At 39.7% G+C, this 16,259-nt stretch overlaps 1 non-coding gene across 1 annotated transcript; it reads left to right on the top strand.

Moving 5' to 3' along the window:
- Positions 1-14,860: 14,860 nt before the first annotated feature.
- Positions 14,861-14,967, top strand: LOC148564461 (small nucleolar RNA R71). The gene has a single exon (XR_015885404.1). It is a non-coding gene; the product is annotated as a small nucleolar RNA R71 (small nucleolar RNA).
- Positions 14,968-16,259: the final 1,292 nt, after the last annotated feature.

Genomic DNA, 16,259 nt, shown 5'->3' with positions numbered 1-16,259 from the left:
TTCAAGAAACTCAAAATTGCAATTATAAACAAAGTAACTTGAACCATAAGAACATAAAAGAAAAAGCAATGTAATTAAAGAGAAGATCAAGAGTACTTACAATAAAAGAAGCAAAAGTCCAAAGAGGAGCTTGCTATAAAATGCTACAATGGAAATGGAAATTAAACCCTAAGAGAGCATTTTCTACTCTACTCCTACTCCTACTCCTAATGCATTTTCTACCTAATCTACCCTAATGAAAGCTTATTCTTCATATGTGTTGAATCCCCCTTATATAGCACTCCACAATCAGCATCCAAGCCTTCCAAAATGGGCCAAAAGCCCTCAGAAAACACACAGCATGCGTTTCATTAACAAAATCACATGTAGGGACCTGTGAGGACGCACAGATGTGTGCGTCCGCACACTTGGCTGTTTTGGCTCCTGTGCGTACGCACGGGTACTTGTGCACATGCATACTTGCCTGATGCGGTCTTGTGCGTATGCACGCTTGCTTGTGTGCACGCACACCTTGCTGTGTGTGCTTTTCCTTATTTTTCTTCATGTTTTCTCCCTTGTACATGCTTTCTTCCACTTTTGGCTATCCATTCTTGTCTCTAAGGCCTGAAATCACTCACAAACCATATCATGGCATTGAATGACATAAAAGTGGAATTAAAAATCACTAATCTATGCATTAAAACACATGTTTTCACATTTAGGATCAGATTAAGGATCAAACACAAAAGTATGCTATTTTGGTGCTTAAGTGTGAGTTCATATGCTAGAATCCATTCAAATCAAGCCAAAATATATCAGAAAATATGGACTCATCAATTTTCCTACACTTAAACAATAGCATGTCCTCATGCTAAACCAACAAGGAAAATAATCAAAGGGGTAACCAACTTATTAAATGCAACTATCTAAATGCATGCAAGGCATACTATATGCTATATATATATATATATATGACATTGGTAAAAATAAACAAACAAATTTCCAAGCAAGTATAGACAAATAAGGCCAAGCAAGAAATTAATCCAATGCAACCAAAATCTAAAGAATTGATTTAACTCATCTAGATGAAGCAACTTGCATGAATATATGATAAGAAGCATGGAAACATAGAGTTGAGTAATCGAACCCTCACTAGGTGTGTATACACTCTGATCACTCGGTGTTTAGGGGTTCAATCACTCCAGTCTCTTCTAATCATGCTTTCAAGGAATTGCTTTTTATCTAACAATCAACAACAAGTGATGCATGAATGCAATTATCATGAGGACTTCATATGGTTGTAATGGGGTTAGGGTAAAGGTGGGATAGATATGGCTAATGGACTAAAATGGTTGAATCCTTGATTAGTTTAAGTCATCCACATCAACCTATATCAATCAAATCAAAACAAAATGCAATCCTAACCTTCCATCAATTCTTTTTCACAAACACTCATGTATGGCTCATCATTCACATCACATATGCATTTCTTATTCATTTGTTTACTCTCCAGGGTGACTTTGCGCCCCTTTTTTATGATGAAGAGTTTTTTTTTTTGAAAATAAAATGCATATGGTTCTAGTAGATCATACATGAGTGCACCCATTTTCCAAAATTTTTAATGAATACCCAAATTAAATATTTTCATTCACTACCAATGTTTTCCAAAATTTCCCCCCACACTTAGATGATACACACTTCTCCAACCTAAGCTAATCAAGGATACAATCTAAGGTAAGACATGGTTTTCCGCTTAAGGTTGTGATGTGGTAATATTACAAACAATGGGGTCAATTAAGGCTCAAAGGGGTTCAACAATGGTAAATGCATAGGGTAGGCTATATGGGAAAAATGAGCTTTTAAACAAAGATGGCCTCAATCATACTCAATGCAATTCAAAACATCAATCATTGGAAATCAAGAATTAAGCAAAACTAAGATTAGAATCATAGAAGAGATATATCACACAATGAACAAAATTAGTGGTTAAAATGTGTAACCACTCAATATAGCCCAAGATCTCACAAGGTATTTGTTATTTACTCTTCTATGTTCCATAACAAAATCATTCAAGCAAGTTTGAAAATAATTTTTTTTCAATCAAATTTTTCAAAATTTCCTAGTTTATTTCCCTAATTTTCAACAAGCAAAAAGTAACATGAACAATAGGATCAAAATGAACTAGGCAAATGCTTTTCACATCATCTAATCACAACTTCTATCTATAACATATATACTAAGTGAAATATGCAAGAATGCACATATATAAAATATATACCAACTAAAAAAAATGCAAAATGCAATAGTATAAGCTAAGATATATATACTAGAAGAAAATGCAATGCAACAATCAAAAGCACTCTAAATATCTACAAGAAACATAATAAAAAAGAAACAAAAAATAAAGTGCAAAGTGTTTAGAAAAAAAAGTTTACGCCCCAAAATGACGAATCCTCCCCCACACTTAAGCATTGCACGGTCCTCCATGCACAGACACGATTCGGGGAGATTGTCTCTAAGGAGCTCCACCTTCGATTGGTAGATGCAGAGCCTTGGGTTGTGGGGAAATCACCAAGTCCAATGTATGCTCGGCATGTCCTTCCTCGGTGTCCTCTTCCTCTCTGGTGCACGAAATTGTGATTCACACTTTTCACAACTCCGCACAACTAACCAGCAAGTGCACTGGGTCGTCCAAGTAATACCTTACGTGAGTAAGGGTCGATCCCACGGAGATTGTTGGCTTGAAGCAATCTATGGTTACCTTGTAAATCTTAGTCAGGAGATTAATTATGATTATCAGTTTGAATTGCGAAAAATAAAAGAGCATGAAATAAATACTTGTTATGCAGTAATGGAGAATATGTTGGAGTTTTGGAGATGCTTTGTCTTCTGAATCTCTGCTTTCCCCCTGTCTTCTTCTTCATGCACGCAAGGTTCCTCCTATGGCAAGCTGTGTGTTGGTGGATCACCGTTGTCAATGGCTACTATCCGTCCTCTCAGTGAAAATGGTCCAGGTGCGCTGTCACCACACGGCTAATCATCTGTCAGTTCTCACTCATGCTGGAATAGGATCCATTAATCCTTTTGCGTCTGTCACTACACCCAACCCTTGTGAGTTTGAAGCTCGTCACAGTCATTCAATCCCTGAATCCTACTCGAAATACCACAGACAAGGTTTAGACTTTCTGAATTCTCAAGAATGCTGCCAATGGATTCTAGCTTATACCACGAAGATTCTGATTAAGGAATCCAAGAGATACTCATTCAATCGAAGGTAGAATGGGAGTGGTTATTAGGCACGCGTTCATAGATTGAGAATGGTGATGAGTGTCACGGATCATCATATTTATCATATTGAAGTGCGAATGAACATCTTAGATAGAAACAAGCGTGTTTGAAGAGAAAACAGAAATAATTGCATTAATTCATCGAGACACATCAGAGCTCTGCACCCCCAACAATGGAGTTTAGAGACTCATGCCGTCAAAGAGTAGAAAGTTCAGATCTAAAAATGTCATGAGGTCCAAAATAAATCTCTAAAAGTTGTTTAAATACTAAACTAGTAACCTAGGTTTACAGAAAATGAGTAAACTAAGATAGATAGTGCAAAAATCCACTTCTGGGGCCCACTTGGTGTGTGCTGGGGCTGAGACTTGAGTTTTACACGTGCCTAGGTTGTTTCCAGAGTTAAAGGCTAGGTTGTAACCTATTTCTGGCGTTTAACTCCAACTTGTAACCTGTTTCTGGCGTTTAACGCCAGAATGCAACATGGAACTGGCGTTTGAACGCCAGTTTACATCGTTTATCCTTAGCAAAGTATGGAGTATTATATATTTCTGGAAAGCCCTGGATGTCTAATTTGCAACGCAATTGAGAGCGTGCCATTTGGACTCCTGTAGCTCCAGAAAATCTATTTCGAGTGCAGGGAGGTCAGAATCCAACAGCATCTGCAGTCCTTTTTCAGCCTGAATAAGATTTTTGCTCAGCTCCCTCAATTTCAGCCAGAAAATATCTGAAATCACAGAAAAACCCACAAACTCATAGTAAAGTCCAGAAATATAAATTTTTCCTAGAAACTAATAAAACTATACAAAAAACTAACTAAAACATGCTAAAAACTACATGAAATTACCCCCAAAAAGCGTATAAAATATCCGCTCATCACAACACCAAACTTAATCTGTTGCTTGCCCCTAAGCAACTAGACAAATAAAATAGGATGAAAAGAAATTGAGAAGCAATAATATCTCAGAGTTTTAAGTGAAGCTCAGATTCTAATAAGATGAGCGGGACTAGTAGCTTTTTGTTTCCGAATAGTTTTGGCATCTCACTTTATCCTTTGAAATTCATAATGATTGGCGTCCATAGGAACTCAGAATTCAGATAGTATTATTGATTCTCCTAGTTTAGTATGTTGATTCTTGAACACAGCTACTTTATGAGTCTTGGCCGTGGCCCTAAGCACTTTGTTTTCCAGTATTACCACCGGATACATAAATGCCACAGACACATAACTGGGTGAACGCCTTTTTTTTAGATTGTGACTCAGCTTTGCTAAAGTCCCCAATTAGAGGTGTCCAGGGTTCTTAAGCACACTCTTTTTTTTTTCTTTGGACCTCGATTTTAACCGCTTAGTCTCAAGTTTTCACTTGACACCTTCACGCCACAAGCACATGGTTAGGGACAGCTTAGTTTAGCCGCTTAGGCCAGGATTTTATTCCTTTTAGACCCTTCTATCCATTAATGCTCAAAGCCTTGGATCCTTTTTACCCTTGCCTTTTGGTTTTAAGGGCTACTGGCTTTTTATACTGCTCCTTCTTCTTCTTTCTCTTTTTTTTTGCTGCTTTTTCTTGCTTCAAGATTCAATTTCATGATTTTTCAGATCATCAATAATATTTCTCTTGTTCATCATTCTTTCAGGAGCCAACAATTTTAACATTCATAAAATTCAATATCAAAAATATGCACTGTTCAGGCATTCATTCAGAAGACAAAAAGCATTGCCACCACATATAGATAATTAGAATTTTCCTTATTCAGAACTCGAAAAAATATTGCCTCTTTATAATAAAAATTTGCTATTTTATTCATGTTTGATGATGATGAGAAAAATAAATTATAGCTTAATTGGAGATAAAATCAAAATAGAGATACTAATTACTAGTACTCATATATAACTTCTAAGGTAAATTTCTAATAAGAACAATTATCACAGAGTTAAGGCTAAGATTAGAACTCAACAACCTTGAATTTGGGAGGTGGATGCCTCTTTAGTCTGTGGAGTGCTTGGCCCTTCAAGAGATAGCTTCTGGCGCTTCAGTTCCTTCAGTTCACGCCCTTGCTCTTCTTGTTCTCTAAGCAGTTTGCAGAGCATACTGTTATGATTTTGCTGTTCTTCCTTCAATTGATCCACAGCTTCTTGCAACTTGGTGACAGATGCTTCTAGGCGCTCCCAATATTCAATTTGAGGGATTTTCGGGAGGAACTCCTGTGCTCTCCTCTTGATGGGTTCGTCCTGCACTTGTTGTCCTTCCATAGACTTTTTGGTGATTGGTAGCTCAACTGGGATGTACTCATCTACTCCTATTTTTATACCAGCATCTTTACATAACAGAGAGACCAAGCTTGGATAAGCCAATCTGGCATCTTTGGAGTTCTTGTTTGCAATCTTGTAAAGCTCACAAGCAATCAGCTGATGAACTTCCACTTCTTTTTCCAGCATAATGCAATGAATCATCACTGCTCTTCTGATGGTGACCTCAAAGCGGTTGCTAGTGGGCAATATAGAGCGCCCAATGAAGCCCAGCCAGCCTCTGGCGACTGGTTTGAGATCTCCTCTTTTGAGTTGGTTCGGGGCACCCTTTGTATTGGTTGTCCATTTAGCTCCAAGGAGACATATGTCCTCTAGGATCTTGTCCAAGTTCAGGTTTGATCTCATCATTCTCCTTTTAAAGGAGTCTGGGTCATCTTGCAGTTGAGGCAGTTTGAAGATCTCCCTTATTTTGTCAGGGTGGGTGTGAAAAATCTTCCTTCTGACCAGAGTTCTATAGTCATAGAATGCAGTTCCCGCTATTCTCTGCCTATCCGTCTGCCACAGATTTACGTAGAATTCCTGAACCATGTTTTTTCCCACCTTTATTTCAGGATTAGCTAGGACTTCCCAGCTCCTGTTTCGAATTTGCTCTTGGATCGCCGGATATTCGTCTTCTTTCAGGTCAAATTTAACTTCTGGGATCACTGACCTTAGACCCATTATTTTGTAGTAATGGTCTGAATGTTCTTTCGTTAAGAACTTCCCTTGATTCCAAAGTGGTTTTGGAATATTCTCTTTCTTGCCTCTTGAGTTGGTTTGTTTTTCCTTAGGAGCCATGATCTTAGTGGGTATTGGCTTAGTGATCATGGATAAACACACCAAACTTAGAGGTTTGTTTGTCCTCAAGCAAAAGAAAAGAAAGGAGAGGGATATGAGGAGAGCCAAGTCCGAATTGTGGAGGTTGGGGGGAGGGGCCGAACCAACATTTAAAGGGAAGGGGGGTGGGTTTCGAAAATTGTTTGAAAAAGATATGATAGAAAAAGTGATTTGGAAAAGATAAGTATGATAGGAAAAGATGTAATTTAAAATTGAAAAGATATGAAAGATATTTAAAAAAAATAAATCTGAATTTTGAAAAAGACGTTGTGAAGATTTGAAAAAGATATTGATGAGTTGAAAAGATTTTAGAAGGAAAAGAGATAGAATTATTTTGAAAAGGATTTAAAAATGATTTGAAGAGGATAAAAAAAAGAGTTTATGAATTAAGATACATTTGATATCTTTTGAAAAAGAATTTGAAAAATTATGATTTGTAACATGTTTGTGCAAGAAATCATGAATTGAAACATAAAAAATGGAAAAAATTTGGATTGAAAACGAAATTGCCTACTCCCCACAATCCTGGCGTTAAACGCCGAACTGCTGCATGTTTTGGGCGTTTAATGCCCACTTGGAGCTTGGTCTGGGCGTTTAATGCCCAGCTGTTGCTTCCAGCTGGCGTTAAACTGATGCACGGAAACTTGTCTCCCAACAGATTTCCCTCGGCAAGTATACCGAATTGTCGTCAAGTAAAAACTCACAATAGAGTGAGGTCGAATCCCACAGGGATTGATTGGTCAAGCAACTTTAATTGGAGGAATGTTCTAGTTGAGCTAAGCAGAATTTGATATGAGAATTGCAGGAAATTAAATGGCGGGAAAGTAAATGGCAGAAAATGTAAATGCTGGAAATAAAGAGCTGAATATAAATGACGGAAAGTAAATTGCAGAATCTTAAATGGGGAAAGGGAGTTCAGCATGAAAGTAAATGGCAGAAACTAAAAAGAATGGGTAAGATCAGAAATGGGGAATTCATTGGGCTTAGGAGATGTTGCATTCTCCGGATCAAGTTTATTTTCATCTCTTCCTCAATCAATGCATTCATTGATCTCCTTGGCAATCTTAAGTGATTGAATTCCAATTCCTTGGTAACTCAATCTCTCAAATCTTGATCAATAGCCAATTCCTTGGTCTAATTGCTCATGAGAAGAGATGAGGTGCGGTCACTGATTATACCACATGTATTTCCAAATCAAAGTATTGGGAGAATTATATGTCACCATATCCGCCTAAACCCCCAATTTGGTCCAACATGAGAAAACATTTCTAGCATGATCTTTTCATTCCTCTTCCAAGGTTCAGAAGAGATCCAAGTATGAATAGTTTCTTTTCCAAGACAACTATCCAATTGGATGAAGATTGAAAGCTTTCAAGTAAAATCAAGAGAAAAGAAAGAAGAAGAATAATGAAAACTATTATTGATCCATAAAATTACAACAGAGCTCCCTAACCGAATGAAAGGGGTTTAGTTGTTCATGGCTCTGGGAATGGAAAGCAAAGATGGAGAGTACATTCTGAAGTAAAACTAGAAGTTGTAGAGAAAGTATTATATAGAGAGTAGTCCTCTCAATCCCCAAAAGCTCTTCTCTAGTTCAAAACTACCCCTATATATACTACTCTTCTGATCTTCCAGTTTGCTCTTCAAGTCTTGGATATGGGCCTTTGGGTCTTGAGTTGAAGCAGTTTGGAATCTTCAATGGGCTCAGCTTTACTTGCAGAGAAAGTGTGAAGTAGGCACGGACTTTGGCTAGGACGTTAGCGGCGTTAACATTAAGTGAAAATGTGGGTTCGAGAACGTTAGTGACAATCACCTTTTTCACTAACGTTCCTAGCCCAAGATGAGTTACGTTAACTTCAACGTTAGTGGCACTAACGTGACTACTAACGTTGCCTCTTGATCCATCGCGAGTGTTATTGGCGTTTACCTTTGCCAATAACGTTGCCCTTGGCCCCTTCTTCCCTACGTTAAAGTCCACGTTAGTGTAGCTAACGTGACTCTTAACGTGGGTATGCCTCAACTTCGAGAGCGTTAGTGACACTTACCTTTGTCGCTAACACTCCAAACACCCTTCTTCCCACGTTAGAGTTCATGTTACTTAGGTTAACATGACTTCTAACGTGGTAGTGATAGCCATCTCCAACGTTAGTGACAAAGATGAGTGTCACTAACGTTGGCTCATCATTCCTTTCCTCCACGTTAGCTTCCACGTTAATACAATTAACGTGGCAACTAACGTGGCTAATAGAGGCTTAGTCCAACGTTAGTGACAAAGGTGAGTGTCACTAACATTGGCTCTTCATTGCTTCTCCCACGTTAGAGTTCACGTTAATGTAGTTAACATGACTCTTAACGTGGCTAAGTGTGCCCCTCTCCCCAACGTTAGTGGCATTCACTTTTACCACTAACGTTGGAGCTTTACTTCTCTTCCACGTTAGATTCCACGTTAACGTAGTTAACGTGGACACTAACGTGGGCTATGATGGCTCACGAAAGCGTTATTGGTGTTCGCTTTTCTTGTTAACGTTGTAAGCTAGCCTCCTTTCCACGTTAATGGTCACGTTAGTTGGACTAACGTGGCTATTAATGTGGCATCTTCCTTGCTTCCTTTGTCCTAAAATCAAGCAAATAAAGTGCATCAAAGCTAGGTTCTAACCCATGAGATCATGCATCATTCAATTTATTATTCAATTCATGCATAATTCTCATGAAATCATATAAAATTCACAATGTTTGCTTGAATCAAGATGTAAATGATTATTTACCCAAAACTTGCTTATTTCCTAAGAAAGTGCATGAAACTACCCTAAAACCATAAAGAAAAGGTTAGTGAAACTGGCCAAAAAGCCCTGGCATCACAACACCAAACTTAAAGCTTGCTTTTCCCTAAGCAAGTACTGGAACAAGAGAATGATGAATGAAATGACAAGAGAAATGAATCATTATTGTGGAAGTCATGTCCTTGGTTTTATGGGGTTTCATGCATAGCAAATTAGGTTCATTCCTTTATTGGCTTTCAGACCTTTACCATGCCCTGGAATACTCACTTGATTTCACCCTTGGAGACTTTTATTTATTGATCCCTTTGTCTTTCTACGGTTTATTGCATCCTTAGGCTAAGTGTTCTGTGAGGGGGCGACTCTTTAAGATAAGCTTTCAGCTAACACTCCCGAACCAGTTGGTTCAAGGTGCTAGGTGTTGAAACACCCCTAAGGACTTACTCCCTCAAGTCTCTCTCCCCCAAACATACACACCACAGGCACATGGTTTGTTATTTTCTTTCTTTGAGGCCTTGGTGTCCAGCACCTCTTTGGGTTACTAAATGTTCTGTAGCAAGGTTGCTCTTGATAGTGGATTTTCAGTTGATAATCCCGGGTTAGTTAACCCAAGTTACCAAGTGATGAAGCACTCCTAAGAACTTATTCATCCAAGCAGATCCTTGGTACAAGAGCACCACAGACATATCCCTCAAGATTCAAGCCCTTGGTGCCTAGCCTTATTTCTTATTACTTTTCTTTCTTTTTCAACTCTTATTGTTCTTTTCCTTTTTCTTATTAGGATCTTGTTATTTAGCTAGTCTCATGGGGTGTGTTTCAAGCATATGATTCAGGACAGATAGTTGCCTTCCTACCTTGTTGGTAAACCAACTTAACTAAGTGATTACTACACCACAAATTTAAGGACCTAATCCACAACTTGAACATCACTCTAGTATTTTATACCATCTCTTTTTATTTGGTTTAAAAGGACAAACATACACTAAGCAAGATGCAGATGAAAATAGGTAACTTGAACCAGCACACATATGACAAAAGCAAGGAAAATACTAAAGACAGAATTGAAAATCCTAAACTACCATGGAAGCATGTTCTATTTCATACATGATTTTCCTTATTTAAAACTTGAAAAATATGGGATAATGAGGGAACTCCACCACCTTTTACTCATGGGGTTGCTCATGCTCTCCCTCTTGTTTGTCCTCTTTGTGTCCACTTGTGTTTCCTCATATCCGTACTAGCCTGGCTTTCTTCCACTCCTCAAGTGCCTTCCTTACTGATTCATGACTCTTTTCTACCCTCTCTCTTTCTTCTCGCGCTAATTCATCCTTTACTTCTTCATATCTTGTGATTCCCGAGTGCAGTACAGGCAGTTGTCCAACTAAGTACCCGAGCCTGGCTTGAGTGTTTACATGATGTCCAGTCTCGTTCATGTAAACTCCTTTTGCAAACGCTCTGTATTCGTCAAAGAGTTCTGCCTGTTCCAGTTATTTCAGATGCATTTCATGTATGTGTGCACCTTGATGTGCTTGGATGTTGATTAGCTTTTGGATGGCTTCTTGTTGTTGATCTTGCCTTTGCTCTATCCTGTGGAAGGATTCATCCCAATGTTTCCCTTGTTCCAGTTGCTGCTCCATCAATTGCTTTTGCCATTCCCCATGTTGATTCATCCATCCAGAGAGTAATTCTTCTTGACGGCTTACCAAATGTAGTTGCAATTCTTTTTGTGCCCCTTGATTTTCCAAGTATTGTCTAGATAAGCCATCAACGGCTTTCTGTAGCTGGTGCATGTCTAAAGGGGCTTGCTCCTCTAAGTTTTGTCCTTCTACTACTTGATGGGCTGGCCTCTTTCTTGGCTTTCGTTGAGGTAGGGGAGATGCAACCGCATGCATCCGTCGAACAGTAATTGGGATGCCCACTTTTATCCACTCGGGGTCCTCATCTTCGAACACCATCCCAGCCCTGTCACACAGACGAAAAATAGTGCTGGGGTAGCCTAACCTTCCTCCCGAATCACTCTTTTCAGCCATCTTCCTAATACCTTGAGCTATAAGTTCATGGACCTTGATCTCTCCCCCTTTAAGTATACATTGCACCATTGTTGCTCTCTTAAGATTCACCTCTGAGTTATTCCCGACAGGAAGGATGGATCTCCTTACAATTTTAAACCACCCTTTTGCCTCAGGGGTGAGGTCCCCTCTCTTGATGAACTTGGGTTTCCCCTGAGGATCTCGTACCTAATCAGCTCCTTGCACGCATATATCTTGTACAATCTGGTCATGATTGGGGCTGCCATCTATTCTGGAGTGATAGCTTTCTTCTGCAAATGGTATGGCTCGCAGCTTTAATGCCCTCATGATGCCCATGGGGCTGAAGTCCACGGTTACCCCTCTCACGAAGCTTATATAGGAGTCATCTGCCTTATCATACCTGACTGCATTTGCATAAAACTCTCTTACAAGAGTTGCATTTACTTTTATGACTGGATCAGTAAGGAGCTCCCATCTTCTCTTCTCCACCTTCTCTATGATTTCGGGGCACTCAGTTTTTCTGACTTGAAAGCCTAGCTCATATATGATCTCCTTATCAACTATCCATCCATATTGCAATACATGGTGAAAGGTTTTGAATTTCTTCTCATCGAAAGGGCGTTGCTCCATAGGCTCCTTCCCTTTTCTTCTCTTAGAGCTTGATGATGCCATAAGTGATTGTTGATATGTGAAGGTGTAAAGGGTGTGGATAATTAGCTTTGGCCGGTTAAGATGGAGTGTAGTGAAGGGAGTGAGTGAGGGTGTTTTTGATGGGGTAAGAGGAGTTGGGTGCCAAAAGTGGGAGGTGTAAAGGATGGAAATTGGAATGTGAAAGGGAGTATGGAATAAGAACCACATATATAGGAAAGTGGTGAGTGAATGGAAGGTGTGGATTGATGGAGTGGGTGTATAATGAACAGATGGGGTTTAGCATGGGATGAGCACAAGGATCATCAACTTTATGATGGGGTTGGTTCAGTTTCCAAGCGTGTTCTTCTTCCAATGTTGCATGGCAACAATTCCCAACGCAATCCCCTTGAAGACACGTGTATAGTCCTCTCTTTTCGTGGTGGCCGAACCTTCCTTCAATTGTCCCATCAATTCTCCTACAAAATAAAAGAAATGTGATTAATAAAATTGTAGAAAGTGGCAGCAAAATTTAAAAAGTGGGGTAACTACTTTTTAAAATTTTTTTTGTTTCTAATTTCTAAGTGCTATTCATGAGTGCAAACCAACTAACCAACTAAATATCCATGTATGCAACATTGGTGACACCAAACTTAGTTTGGGACTATGTGGTGTAAATGACTTGTTCAAGGCTCTAAGAGTGACATGATATGAGTTACATTTATGTTCTCTTAGTGTGCCTTGAACACCAAACTTGTTCTTCACTATATGTTGCATAAAAGGATTCATTCAAGTGCATGTCAAAGTTGATTTGAAATTCATGAACCTTGCTTTATTAACTACTTTAAAAGCATGTAAAACATGGGTTGCCTCCCATGAAGCGCTTCTTTAGCGTCACTAGCTTGACGTTCTGCCTTTGTCAGGGTGGTTGGTAATGCCTCAGATCTTCCCCTCTTGCAGTAAACCTATATCCATTGGCTTCATCAAGAATCTCCACATGTTCTAGGGAGAGAACTTTGTTGATGGTGAAAACCTTAGGTAACTGAGATGGGATGGTGGGGAGATGAGGTGGGATGTCTAGGAAGTAGGCTGAGATCATTTTATCCCCTGGAGAGAAATCCTCTGTAGGGATCTTCTTGTTCCTCCATCTCCTTGGTGCCTTCTTCTTTGTTCCTTTTGTTGTTGCCCTGCTCTTTGTGGTCTCTTTTCCTAGGGAGACTTTGTTGTTGGTCTCATATGATTCTAGTGGTTTTGGCTCCACTTGAGTTTCCTTTAGCTGTGGTAACTGCTGACTGTCTTGTTCATTAACCAAAGGAATTCCCTGTGCTTCAATGCTTGTTTCTTCCACCAGTGCTTTGTCGTGCTCTTTCCTTGGTTCCTTGTTTTCCTGATCTGCCTCTTGTGAGGGTTTGAAAACATTGAATGCGAGTTGTTCATCATGTATCCTCAGTATTAGCTCTCCTGGCTCCGCATTTATGAGCGCTCTGGCTGTAGCTAGGAACGGTCTTCCTAATATGATTGGGTGGATATGACTTTCTTCCATTTCCAATATGACAAACTCTGTAGGAAGGAAGTAGTTCCCAACCTTTACCAACACGTTTTCAACCACTCCCACTACTTGTTTTTGAGTTTTGTCAGCCAGCCTGATGACTACGTCTGTAGGTATTAGCTCATTGATCTGTAGCTTCTTCATGAGAGATAAAGGAATTAAGTTGATGCTTGCTCCCAGATCACAGAGTCCTTTGTCAAACATTGTTTCTCCTATGGCACAGGGGATGTGAAAACTCCCTGGGTCCCTCCTTTTTGTAGGCAACTCTGGTTGAATGAGAGCACTGCACTCCTTATTCATCACTATTGTCTGTCCTCCTTTGAGTGAGCTTTTCTTGGTCAGAAGCTCTTTCATATACTTAATGTATGAGGACATTTGTTGGAGAGCCTTGATGAATGGTATGTTTACATGGAGAGATGCAAACATATCAAGGAACTTTGAGTATATTCTTTTTTCTACACCACCTTTGAGTCTTTGGGGAAAAGGTGCGTAGAGTTTCAGCAGCTCCTTCTGTGTAAGTGTGGTTTCTTGGTGATCCTCTTCTTGTGTCTCTACTGAGGTATCTCCAGGTTGTTTTAAATGTTTGTTCAGCTCTTCCTCAGTACCCTTATCACTTATAGTGACCATCTTGCAATCTTCCCATCTGACCTTCTTTGCTTTACCTCTCGGGTTCTTCTCTGTGTCACTTAGGAAGCTATTAGAAGGTTTGGGAATCTTCTCAGAGAGGTATCCCACTTAAAACTCCAGCCTCTTGATGGTATCTCCCTGGTTCTTGATATTGGCTCGCACCTCCTCCTTGAACACCTTGTTATCTTGGATTTCCTTACATATGCCTTCAAGTAGAGTCTCAATCCTTGATAGTCTTTCTTCCGATGATGGAGAGTTGAGATTGGAGGGATGAGAAAGGCTATTTTGGCTTTGGTATGGATGTTGAGATGTGTTGTTAGGTGAGTGCTGATATGATCTCTGTGTGGGATGTTGGTGAGCTGCATTGTTGTTGGGGTTGTGGCGTCTCTGATCTTGGCCTTGGTCTTGTTGATTTCCCCACCCAAAGTTTGGGTGGTTCCTCCAGCCAGGATTATAGGTTTTGGAGTATGGGTCATGGTTCTGCCTAGGTGAATTTCCAATGTAGTTGGCTTGCTCCTAACTACCCTCTGCTTCTTCATTCACTCCTTCTTGAGTTGCTGCTGAAGAGGTGATTGCAGCTACTTGATTCCTCTCCATCTTCTTGGTGAGGTCAGCCAATTGCTTGGTAATCATCTTGTTTTGAGCTAGCAGTGCATCCACATTGTTTAGCTCCATCACTCCTCTAGTGTTGCCTCTTTCAGAAGCATAGAAGTAGTCATTCTCAGCTACAGTCTCAATAACATCTATGGCTTCTTCAATAGTCTTCTTCTTGTTCAGAGATCCCCCGGATGAGTGGTCTACTGCCTTCTTTGATTCATAAGAAAGACCTTCATAGAAAATGTACAACTGCACCCATTCATTGAACATATCTGGCGGGCACCTTCTTGTCAAGTCTTTAAACCTCTCCCATGCTTCATATAGAGTCTCACCATCTTGCTGTCTGAAAGTTTGAACCTCAGCTCTCAACCTGTTGATTCTTTGAGGAGGATAGAATCTCGCCAAGAATTTATTTACCATATCTTCCCAGGTTGTTAAGCTCTCCTTCAGGAAGGATTCCAGCCATTTAGATGCCTTGTCCTTGAGTGAGAAGGGGAATAGAAGTAGTCTGTAGGTGTCAGGATGAACACCATTAGACTTCACAGTGTCACATATCCTCAGGAAGGTGGTTAGATGTTGATTGGGATCTTCTTGAACACTTCCTCCGAATGAACAGTTATTCTGAACAAGGGTGATGAGCTGTGGCTATAGTTCAATGTTGTTGGCATGTATGGTTGGCTTTTGGATGCTACTTCCACAGTTTCCTGGGTTTGGGTTGATGTAAGAACCTAAAACTCTTCTCTCTTGTCCATCCTGATGCGCTGGACCTTCTCTGCCATGGTTGTGAGCCTCTTCTTCATGATGGTTCTCCATATTCTCATCCATGTCCAGTTCAAAGTACTCTTCCTCTTCCTCAGCACCAACTACTCTCTTCCCTCTTGCTTGCCTCCGTAATCTAAGGAAGGTCCTCTCAGGTATAGAATCAAAGGAAGTTGAAACCCTGCTTCTTCTGCCTGTCATACAACCAATAAGGCACAAGCAAAAAGGATAGATGCAGACAGTATTTTCTGCAGAAATATTGTTAGTGTGAGTGATGCAATATATCAAACAGTTAGTGGGTCAGTGAACTAAATAGTAAAAAAAATAATATGCAGATAGCACCACAAATGGGTGAGAGGTAAAGGGAAGGAAATAACTAAAACTAAAAGTAAATTACTCAGATGGAATTAAATCAAACAAAAGAAAAGTGCTCAATCTAGTTATCCACCAATTTAATCATTGTTGATACAAAATCAATCCCCAGCAACGGCGCCATAAACTTGATGCACGGAAACTTGTCTCTCAACAGATTTCCCTCGGCAAGTATACCGAATTGTCGTCAAGTAAAAACTCACAATAGAGTGAGGTCGAATCCCACAGGGTTTGATTGGTCAAGCAACTTTAATTGGAGGAATGTTCTAGTTGAGCTAAGCAGAATTTGATATGAGAATTGCAGGAAATTAAATGGCGGGAAAGTAAATGGCAGAAAATGTAAATGCTAGAAATAAAGAGCTGAATATAAATGACGGAAAGTAAATTGCAGAATCTTAAATGGGGAAAGGGAGTTCAGCATGAAAGTAAATGGCAGAAACTAAAGAGAATGGGTAAGATCAGAAATGGGGAATTCATTGGGCTTAGGAGATGTTGCATTCTCCGGATCAAGTTCATTTTCATCTCTTCCTCAA

This window comes from Arachis ipaensis, chromosome B5 (genome assembly GCF_059453495.1).
Source record: "Arachis ipaensis isolate K30076 ecotype BB chromosome B5, ASM5945349v1, whole genome shotgun sequence".
Taxonomy (NCBI): Eukaryota; Viridiplantae; Streptophyta; class Magnoliopsida; order Fabales; family Fabaceae; genus Arachis; species Arachis ipaensis.
This window is presented reverse-complemented; position numbering and strand designations above follow the sequence as displayed.